General features: G+C 38.1%; 2 protein-coding genes and 1 pseudogene across 4 annotated transcripts in view; 1 reads left to right on the top strand and 2 right to left on the bottom strand.

Annotated features, from left to right (window-relative positions):
• LOC111818207 (zinc finger protein 14 homolog) overlaps window positions 1-11,012 on the bottom strand; it is a 117,291-nt gene that overhangs the window by 21,438 nt on the left and 84,841 nt on the right. The gene's annotated exons all lie outside the window — the stretch shown is intronic.
• Window positions 84-1,227, bottom strand: LOC101586265 (annotated as a pseudogene).
• The window catches only part of LOC111818221 (zinc finger protein 568), a 29,599-nt gene continuing 22,887 nt past the window's right edge, over window positions 4,301-11,012 (top strand). Inside the window, exons 1-2 of one of the 3 annotated variants that reach the window (XM_023721598.1) lie at window positions 4,301-4,462; window positions 9,169-9,224. The gene's annotated coding sequence lies outside the window, so the exon portion shown is untranslated. Of the gene's footprint in view, window positions 4,463-9,168; window positions 9,229-11,012 lie in introns of all 3 variants that reach the window. The other 2 variants (XM_023721599.1, XM_023721597.1) reach the window with 2 other exon arrangements.

Here is an 11,012-nt window from a genome sequence, read left to right as displayed (position 1 = left end):
TGTAGAGGACTTTAATCTGAATAAAGTCATGAGTTTTCCAGTAAATCTCCACTGAGTTTTCTGATAACATTACAAAAATCACTGTCCATGGGAAATGGGCTATACCGACAGATGTTCTTTCAGTTTATCCATGATTTCATTCATCTTGTCATGTGGAATTAACATCACAGTTCGCAAGGGCTTCATTGGTACATCATCAAACGACCATCTACCTCCAGACAAGTGTCACCCTACTCTTGCACTGGGTAGTTGAACTTCAGGACTGCCTTCTCATAGAAAAATTCTTCCTCTGCACTTGCAAACATTAACTCATCCTTCTTTTGGTTGTTCCATTTCTTTTTAGAATTGGTTTTTCCTACTTCCACAAATGTCTTACTTTTTTTTTTAAATATTTATTTATTTATTTATGTGTGTGTGTGGCCAGCTCAGCCCACCAGGGGTGGGGCTGGCTGGCATGTGGTGCTGGGGGATTGAACCGCGGTCCATGTGCCTTGCTAAGCTTGTTCTAAGTAGGTGCTCTAGACCACTGAGCCATCTCACCAGCCCCACAAATGTCTTATTAACGAGAAGATAGAAGTAGCACTTTCCACATGGCTTATTAGTTTTATGTGCCTCTGCTAGTTCTTTCTGAAGTTGCTGGTGCATGGGCAGAGCGATCTGTGGAGGGACATTAATGAATCTTTCACTTAGCAGAAATTTCACAGGCTTGGTGGTGTCATTTAAAAGCTTGTCCAGCTGTTCAACCATGTTCTTTTCACAGTTCTCGCAGCAGCTTAGAATCTACTCTTTAATTTGTTCAGCACACTGGGTACCTTTTCTCTCGGTTAAATTTAAGAGGCGTATGAAACCAAAAATCTCATCTTCATCTTCCTCCTCATCACTGTCTTCTGATACATTCATTTGCTTAATCACACTCCCAATATGGTTCTGTTGAATTAAGAGATCTGTTAGTTCTGCAGTATTCACAGGAACCTTTAGGAAAAGCTGCTGCAGTAATTTCTTAATTCCATCATAATCGTTATTTGAGATGGAATAAGCTTCAAATTCAATATTCACTTCCTCGTCAACAATTTCGTCATCTCTGTTCTCTTCTTCATCACTGTCTTCACTGTCTTCATCCTCCTCCTCCATTTCACCTTCCTCTTCCTCCTCGTCACAGCGGACATGGGTGCCCTGCGGTTGCAGGACCCCGCACCCCACCGCTCTCCTCTTGGCCCTGGAGGCCATGTTCTGTTGAATTTTTAATGCATGCCAATAAACCCAAGCTTAAATAAGACTATTGAACACTAGAACTCTGAATTACCCATCCTTTTCTGTATTATAATTTTTGAGATTTTTTTCTTCTAGTTAGCAGACACTTTTAACCTTATCTACTCAGGAAACTGAGGCTGAGGCAGAAGGATTACAAGTTTGAGGACAGTTTGATCAAGTTAATCCCTGTCTGGGGGGAAAATGGCTGGGAATATAGCTCAGTGGTAGAACAGCTTAGATTTATTTCCTGATACTTGGAGGAGAAGGGGTGTGTACACACACACACACACACACACACACCTAAAATGAACTACTACTACTAGTTTTGTGTGTGTGTGTGTGTGTGTGTATTATATATGTTAAATTGAACTATGTAACAAAAATTTTTTTTTTTTTTTTTTTTTTTTTTTTTGTCTTCTTGACACGGGATTTCACTATGCAGTTCAGGTTGGCCTTGAACTCACTTTGTAGCCCAGGCTGGCCTTGAACTTGAAGCAATGCTCCTGCTTCAACCTCCCAAGTGGAGCAGCACTGCCACACCAGTTATCGTCACTGTGCTCAGTGACATTGAGCACATTCAAATTGTTACTGTATCATCACTACTGGGTGTCTTCATCTTGCAAAACAGAAAATTGGTATTCACTAAAAATGACTCTGTTCCACTTTTCCCCCAGTCCAATCAACTTCTATTCTACTTCATTTCTTTTTTTTTTTTTAATGAACTTTTTTTTTTTATTTGTGTGTGTGTGTGTGTGGCCAGCCCAGCCCACCAGGGGACGGGCCGGCCGGCATGTGGTGCTGGGGAACTGAACCACGGTCCTGGTGCCCTGCCAGGACCGCTCCAAGCAGGAGCTCCAGACCACCGAGCCATCTCACCAGCCCATCTATTCTACTTTCTATGAATTTAGCAACTGTAGGTAGCTCATATAAGCAGAATCATATTAAATCTGTCCTTTTATGACTGGTTTAACTTAACATAATATAGTAAGCATTCATCTATATTAGTTTGTATGAGAATTTACTTTTTAAGGTTGAATAATACTGTATTTGTTGGGTTTGAATAAGCATTTTGGTTATCCACTCATCCATTATCGGACACCTGGGCTGCTTCTACCATTTGGCTATTACAAATAATGCTGATATAAACATGAGTGTGTATAAATATCTGAGTGCCTGCTTTCAGTTATTTTGGGTATATACTCAGAAGAATTGCTTTGCCATATTGTAATTCTGTTTTTAGCTTTTTCATTTGTAAACTGTTTTCCATAGTGATTGACATGTTATCAACATATGTTTTGAGCCCCAGCTGTCACTGTGAAAACTAGACAAAAGTTACTGTTTCCATGGAGTTTATATTGCAGGGGGGTAGATAAATATATGTGGATTGGGCTGGGAGATAGCTCAGTAGAATAAGCGCTTGCCTGGCAAGCACAGGGTTCTGAGTTCAATCCCCAGTATTAGGGGGGGAATTTTATATGTTATATAAAATTTTATACTTTTTTTATAAGGAGATTCTGGCTATGGAAGAAAGTAATCTTGGGGCCAGGAAGATAGCTCAGTTGAATAAGTGCTAGCTTGGCAGGCCCAAGGGCCTGAGTTCAATCCCAGCTCCACAAAATAACAAAAAACAAAAAGCAAAAATAAAACAAAAAATATATCTGAACTATTACAGTTCTCAAAGTTTGTTATATTTTTATTTCTATTTGTCATAATATAAAGATGAATCTTATAGAAGATGATAATATATAGTAATAACTATGTCACTTATTATTATTTTTTTAATCCAGTATTATTAATGACCTGGGTAGAATTCTCACTTTGAATGAGAAGTCCTGGGATTCTAAATTTCAGCTATACTTCAATTGCCAGGATAAATCAGATAGTGAATGAAATACCTGGCCTTTTTTTTTTTTTTTTTTTTTTCTGGCAGAACTGGGGATTGAACTCAGGCCTGTGCGCTTGCCAGGGAAGTGCTTATTCTGCTGAGCCATCTCCCAGGCCCCAGTACCTGGACTTTTTTTTTTTTTTTTTTTGTGGAACCGGGGATTGAACTCAGGCCCTTGCGCTTGCCAGGGAAGCATTTATTCTACTGAGCCATCTTCCCGGCCCAGTACCTGGACTTTTAATACAACTTTCTTTTAGTCCATATATAAGGTTGCTATAAATCTTGAGTATTTTTTACTTACCTCTTATCTGTCACTATATTCAGTCTATACCTTTATATTCATAGATAATATTTGAGGAATAGATATATGAACATTGCTTTGTTTTTATTCTCTTGGTGTCTCTGTTTAGTACTTTGAGTTTTCTCCAGAGTCTTGCTGGTCTCTGCATCCAAGATCTGGAAAATGACTTCAGAAAATGTAAATTACATATAAGGAAGATAAATGTTTAGTGGTCTGTATTGGTTATCTATTAATAAATTACCATTGGTAATATTATTAAACTATCTCAAAAATTTATTGGCTTATACAACAGTGTGTATTTGTTACCTGACAGTTTCTGTAGAGCTTTACTCTGCTGATTATTCTGGCTTACGTATTTCATGAAGTTGTAGTCAAAATGTTGACAGGGTTATAGTCTTCAGAAGGCTGGGCCCAGCCTGGAGGATTTGCTTCCAAGATGACTGGCAAGTTAATGTTACCTGTTGACAGCTATACTGGTTGAATGTCTCCATGGAATGGTGGCTAGCATCATTCAAAATTCATCACCCAAAAAAATAAACATGATGGAAGCCTTAGTGTCTTTTATGGCCTAACCTTGAAAGTCATACACCATCATTTCTGTAGTGGCCTGTTGATTATACAGATCAAGCCTGTTCAATATAGTGGGATCTATAAAAAGTGATCTCCAGAAAACATTGATCATTGGAGAATATCTTGAAGGCTGATCACCATGGGAATACAATGAGAAAAACATCAGGTAAATTGGATTTATGTCCTAAGCTCACAGGTCCTGGCTCCACAAGAATACAACAGGCCTGAAATGAGTATGAAGAAGCCTTAGGAACAAATATTGTGAAAGAAAACCTCCTAACCTAAGTTTTACCTGAGAAGGTGGAGAATCCTGGGAAAAAGTGGACCCTGAAGTTGCTGGACCCACAGACTATCTTGAGCATTGTGTCCAGAGATCTGAATGTCATCTCAACCTTCAGCATCAGCAATAGTTGTTCTGACAATGGACCATTCTATCGAGATGATGGAAAGGAGAGGTGAGGTGGCAGAGATGGGAAGTTTAGGGGAGGGGGGCTGTGTACTCGGACACAGTGCAAAAGAGGAAATTCACTACTGCAACCAGTAGTTCACATGCGTGTTATAAACTCTGAAAGACCCACATTTATTTTTGTTGTTTATTGTTTTTATTTTGTGGTACCGGTGATTGAACCTTTAGACTTAGCTAGATCTCTAAGCCTTCTTAACTTTTTTAAAGATGAAGTCTTGCTAATTTGCTCTATTTCTAAGGCAGGGGTCATACTTGGGATCCTTATGCCTCGTGCTAGAATGCTGAGATTGTAGGTGTGTGCCACCAAGCCTTGCTTACATTTTTTAAAACATTTATTTGGCTATTTAATTTTTATTTTATTTTATTTTATTTTATTTTTTTATTTTTCAACAAATAATACACTGCATATATTCTTCTTAGTGGTTAATTGCTGTACAAGATGCAGACTTGTGATCCTATTTACAAACACCATTAGAACAAATCATTCTATTCATTAACAGAATGTAACTATATATCTATCCCAACCACTTTGAATACACAGATACAAAATGGACATTCATCTGTATACCCCATTTTTTCTAAGTTCCGTTATTAAATATTATAGGTGTGTAAACTCAGCAAAATATTCTAAAAGAGTCCAGTAGCCCATAATAGCATTGGGTCTTCTGTTTAACTGGCAATGTCAGAAATTATTGACCTGAGTCCTCCACAGCTCAACTTAACAGCATGGCTTTATTTCTTATAATTTCGTCTTCATACTTTTCTGCTGGGTGGTTAAGACCAAGGTAAAGCAGGACCTATGCAACAAGAGTTGTAGCTTTTTGGTCTGAGAAGGTCAGTGAAATGCCCTCAGGATTTGTCCTGAGATCCTGTACCTCAGAGTGTAGAACCTTTATCAGTGCGGCCATGTGGATGAGTCATGGCCAATGCTTGGCCAATGTGCTCTCTGTGAAAGCCTGAGAGAGTGTCTTCTCCCCATGTGACTCTCCTTAGGCCCACTCTATGTCATCGATCACTTTCCTCTTTGGCCCCTAATCTTCTTGATCAGAAAATTTGGGACACTACCGAGGTACATGACATTACAGTACAAGTTCTCATATGTCCTGAGTCTTAACTGACCTTAGAAGGCTAGGGCCAAAATGTTGGCTTTCCTTGTATCCCTCCTTTTTCTCTAATTTTGGTCTGCAAACTTAGGTTGTTAACCATCCAGAAGAAAAGCTTATTGTTATTATCAAACGATTTGGGCTATCAATCTTAACCTCACTATCTCACTGCATTTCAAACATCTTAGGCATAATAAGGAACAGGTATTTTTCATCAGGTATTGATATGTTGAACTTTAAGTCCCTACAGAATATGATAAAAAAAATTTAAAAATTAGATTATATTTTAAAAAATAGGATAAAGAATTCTATGCTTCTCATGTTTGCACATAAGTCCAAAAATCTCACCATACACAACCTTGAAGCAGGACAGTCCCACAATATTCCTTTTCCTGTCTCTTGCTTTCCTTCACCACTGCCTTCTTCTTGAACATCCATCTACCCGAGAGACATCTTAGCAGTAAATGGCATGTCATGACAAGCCGCCCATATTCAGAATACCACAATGACAGGCACTCCCATCATGAAACAACTGTTACAAATTACCATCTGCAGTGCAGTAGCTTAGTTCCCAGGTATCAGTATATATAGTTAGTCAGGGTGAGAATCTTTCCAATTAACTCCTAGATTAAAGAATCTTCTGAATATTCTCAGGATCATTGCCTTGCTCATCTTTTACATATAACTGCATGGCTTAATATTGCCATGTTTCCTAGCTCATCTCCTTTCCCTCTTGATTAGTTAGTCCTTGAGATCCTGCCTTCTCTTTCCTTGTATTATATCTTTCTATTTGTATTTCTTCTTTAGAGTTCTTATACTAGGGAGACTATACGATATTTACACATGTGTGTCTGGTTTATTTCACTTATGAGTATATGTTCAAGTGGCATCCACTTTAATATAAAGGCTTGCAGTTTATCATTCTTAATAGCTGAATAATATTCCATTGTGTAAAAATACCACATCTTTCTCAACCATTCCTCAGGTGATGGGCATCTTGGTTGTTTCCAAGATTTGGCTATCACAAATTTGGCTATTTAATTTTTAAAAAATAAAAAATACTGAGAGTGGTAGCAGTTTGAGAATAGGTTTTGCTACTTTCCAGGCTTTTAATTCACTGTATAGCCCAGGCAGGCATTGGACTTGTGATTCTCCTGGTTTATCCTTGCAAGTGCTGGATTTGGAGGTGGATGCCACCATGCCTAACTTGAAATAAATTTTTTAAAATAATTTCTATTTTCCTTTGGAGGTATATTGATTTTTTTAAATGTTATGTACAAGTATAAACAGAAGTTTCTTGTTCTGTCCCTCCTTATCCTTCTTCCCACTACCCTGAAGCAACCACTTTGAACATTTTTGTTTGGTATTCTCCACTTTTGTGAATAACATCCACATATAACTATTATTTTATTTCTCAGTTAAGTTTCCTATTTTGTCAGTAGACACAAATATTTAGCTATCTTTAACATGTCACCCTTACCTGGAATATTCTTTTTCCTTGTCCTTTCTAATCAAATGTTAGAATCTGTGGGGTTTTTTTTCTTTTTTTGGGGGGAGGGTGGCAAATCAGGAAGTAGCACTAGATTTGCTAGGAAAATGTAAGCAGGAACTGCTGGGGTTTTGTGAGGTAAAGGAAGAAAATGCAGTTCTGACACTTAGAGCTTTATATGTTTTGATGCTTTTAGAAAGGGCATTGTTCTTCATCATCTCACCTTGTTACTTGTTCTCTGCTTGTTATGAATAGGCCCAAAAAAGTTTGTACCATTGAAGTTACCCACAGTCCTATATTTTAAACATTTCCACTTTATTCCCTCTCTTTCTTCCGCTTATATAGTACCCATCATGAAACATACACATACCTGTGCACACACCCCCCTTTCTTTTGAGTATCTGATCAACTTTCAACATTTCACGTCCTTTTTTTCCTACACTGCTTTAGCTACCTTTATCTGAATCTATATACTTGAAATCCAAAATCTCGTTAAAAATAGCACACCCCCACCAAAAAATAAATCACATATTTTTCCAGTGAGGTAAATGTCACCATGTTATGTATGGCAAAAGAAGACATCAGTTTGTCCCAAACCAGCGGTTCAGTCAACAAAGGTCACCTGGGAGAGGAGCGGGGAATTGAGGAGGGGACAAAGGACAGGAGATGTGAGAAATGGAGACAAGACAAGATTCTGATCAAGTCTCATTTATTTAGGGGAGGTGCTGGGTATATATAGTGAAGGCATAGGGAAATGACTTCGGTGGGTAAAAGGCATGAGTAACTAGGCAACCGGGCTATGACAGGAAGTCCCACCTCCTGGGCATAGCAGGAGACTTATGGGAAATAGGCAAGGTAAGAACTAGGAACCTAGCTCAGCAGAGGTAGGGGAAGAGGAACCCGGAAACCACTTGCAATAGGATTGGAGGCCAGCTGTTATTGTGCCTCCCACATCAGTTAGCTTTAATACCAGTTTTTGAGTTTTATCTTATCTTTACTCTATTTTATTTGGTGGTACTGGGGATTGAACCCAGGACCTCATACTTACTAGGCAGGTACTCTACCACTTAGATATATTCCCAGCCCTGATGTCTTTTTTTCATACACTACATTTAGTTTTCTCTTTTTCCACCCTATTCACAAACTCCTATTTGCAGATAAATCTAATACCACCAGTTCCTCTATATGGTATGGCTATGGCTTTCCAACTCTCCCTCCAACTATTTTTTAAGCTTGAGATTTCTCTAAGTTACATACGACTCCAGAATTTTATTGCCATCTCTTAACTGCTGAAGTCTTCTATTTTCTTTGTCTTTGTGAGTTTATCTTCTTTTATTAAAGTTTATTTTGGCTTGGGAGAGAAAGAAATGAGTGCAAATATTTAATCTTCCATTTTTAACTAAGAGGACCTGAAGTTTTTAGGGTTAAAAATACTAAGTTACTAAGGGCCAGCCAGATAGCTCATTACATTAAAGTGCCTGCTTAGGCAGACTCAGGGGCCGGGTGTTTGATCTGGCCTTGCCCCCAGGGCTCGCTGAGAGGGCAGTTGAGACTGGGCATGGTGTTATGTGCCTGCCTGTAATCCCAGCGCCTGAGGGGCTAAAAAACAGGAAGGATCAGTTCAATCTGTATAGTGAGACCCTGTACTAAATACAAAAAAAAAAAAGTTACTGTAAAATGACCTTAGAATCCTGATTGCATTTTAGTCTGCTATGTGAATGTCCCCCAGTTGCATATGGCCAGTCTCTGATTAGGGTACCCCACCCAAATTTTTCATAGCATCATAAAGAGCATTTAATCCTTGAATCTGTGTGGGATTTTTTATATATTTAAGATTTTTTTTATTGGGGATAGATAGCAAGGTCCTTGGTAAATGCAGTATATAGTATGTAATTGGACTTACTGTACTTAGTTCTCCAGAAATCATTATCAGAACCCCATATGATTGAAGAAGGCATCCATATACATTTCGTTTCCTCTACAATTTGATGGTGTTTAACATTTCCCTATAGTCTCAACCAACATTCCTCAACGAGGGATCTTAAAATTGCCTTTTCCTTTGTCTGAAACTCTGAAGCAAATCTTTTGTTTCTTTTTCTTTAGCTTGGTGTTTTCGGGACTCTGCCCTTTCACAGGAAGAGGATACAGCCAGGTTTTTTGTATGTACATCTTAAGCATTTATTTGTGTCTTGCAATATTTTACAGTTCAGTTGTAGTAGATTACTGTAACCTACCAATAAATTGGAAAAACTCAGCCAGGCGTGGTGGTGCACACCTGTAATCCCAACAGTTAGGAAACTGAGGCAGAAAGATTGCTACAAGTTCAAAGCCAGCCTGAACTACACAGTAAGACCCTACCCCTCTTCAAAAAAAGTCCGTGAGGGCTGGTGAGATGACTCAGTGGGCTAAAGCACCTACTTAGAACAAGCTAAGCTAAACAAAGCACAGGGCCCGCGGTTCAATCCCCCAGCACCACATGCCAGCCAGCCCCGCCCCCTGGTGGGCTGAGCTGGCCACACACACACACAAAATAAATAAATAAATATTTTTTTTTAAAAAAAGCCCATGAAAAGTAAAAAGATAGAAAGTAAGAACCAGGGGAATAATGGTGTATGGCTAAGATAAAATAAGTATATCCAAAATTATTCAAGTTAGGCTCAAAATTTGTTTATTTTTTTTTTTTTATTGGGAATCAAACTCAGGACTTTGTTCTTGTCAGACAGGACTTATGCTGCTGAGCTATCTCACAGGCCCAAGTTGGGCTCAGATTTGAATATGACCTGGAAAGTCAAAGCAAACTGAAACAAAGTCTGTTCTATAATTTACACTGTTAATGAAGGGAAAACAATATTATTCAAAGAAAGAAAAAGCTTTTCATTGGCACCGAGGCCTGAAAAGAATTCCTAAAATAATTGCATAATTTAAGCTTAGTTTTTAAAAGTTGCTATTGTCCAAAGATAAAAAGTTAAAATCACCTTAAATAATAAATGGAGGGCCAGGGAGATGGCTCAGTGGAATAAGTGCTTCCCTGGCAAGTGCAAGGGCCTGAGTTCAATCCCCGGTTCTGCAAAAAAAAAAAAAAAAAAAGAATAAATGGAGCATGTATCTTTGAAATGCCTCTGCTTGTGTGTATTCTTTAATGTAAGTATGTTGGGGTTTCAGTACACATTAAACTAAATTATACTAATACTCGGTGGTGAAGTCTTATCTGATATCCATAACTTTTCACACCATTTTTTGTGGTCTTAGAAGATGTGTTCTTACTGTCTCTCAGTGCTGTTTGTTCTTATCTTTTCTTGACTTTTTTCTACCTCTGAAGTCACTCACAGTCCTGTATTTTCAACATTTTCCACTTCACTGCTTCTTTTTTTCAACTCGTATTTTACCCATCAAGAAAAATACACACTACTTTTGACCAGGTGATGATGTGACTCATCCAGTTATTTGGCATACTGATTCTCTGGCCTTAGAATAGACTTGGGTTTAGATCTTGTTTAATGACTTGCAGAGTATATGATCATGGGCAAGATTCTTAAATTCTTTTGTGTTTCATTTGGCATTATCTCTACATGCAAGGAAACTTGCCCTGTAGGGGCATTGAGATAGTTAAATGCAAATAGTAAGTGCCCCATAATTCTTGCAATTATTAGCTTGTAGTCTTTCCTGTCCAAGATGGGCTTTAGACTGTTGTGTTGTATTTACTGTTTCCATTGACTTTTTTAGTTTCACTTGTAACACAAAAGGTGAAAGAAATGATTGCCTGATTGGGATTAATAAAAATTATTTCTTCAGTAAAACCACCATTAACATTGTAAATAGGCAAAACTAGGAACAGTTTTTGTAATACATGTAGCAGAAACACAGTGACAACTCTTAAAAACCAATAATTAAGAAGATAGAAAGTAGGATGAAGAATATAAAAAAGCGGGGCTGGGGAGATGACTCGG

Source organism: Octodon degus, unplaced genomic scaffold (assembly GCF_000260255.1).
Source record: "Octodon degus isolate 3935 unplaced genomic scaffold, OctDeg1.0 scaffold00083, whole genome shotgun sequence".
NCBI classification, from domain to species: Eukaryota; Metazoa; Chordata; class Mammalia; order Rodentia; family Octodontidae; genus Octodon; species Octodon degus.
Note: the sequence above shows the minus strand (reverse complement) of the source record. Positions and strands in the feature narration are given on the sequence as shown.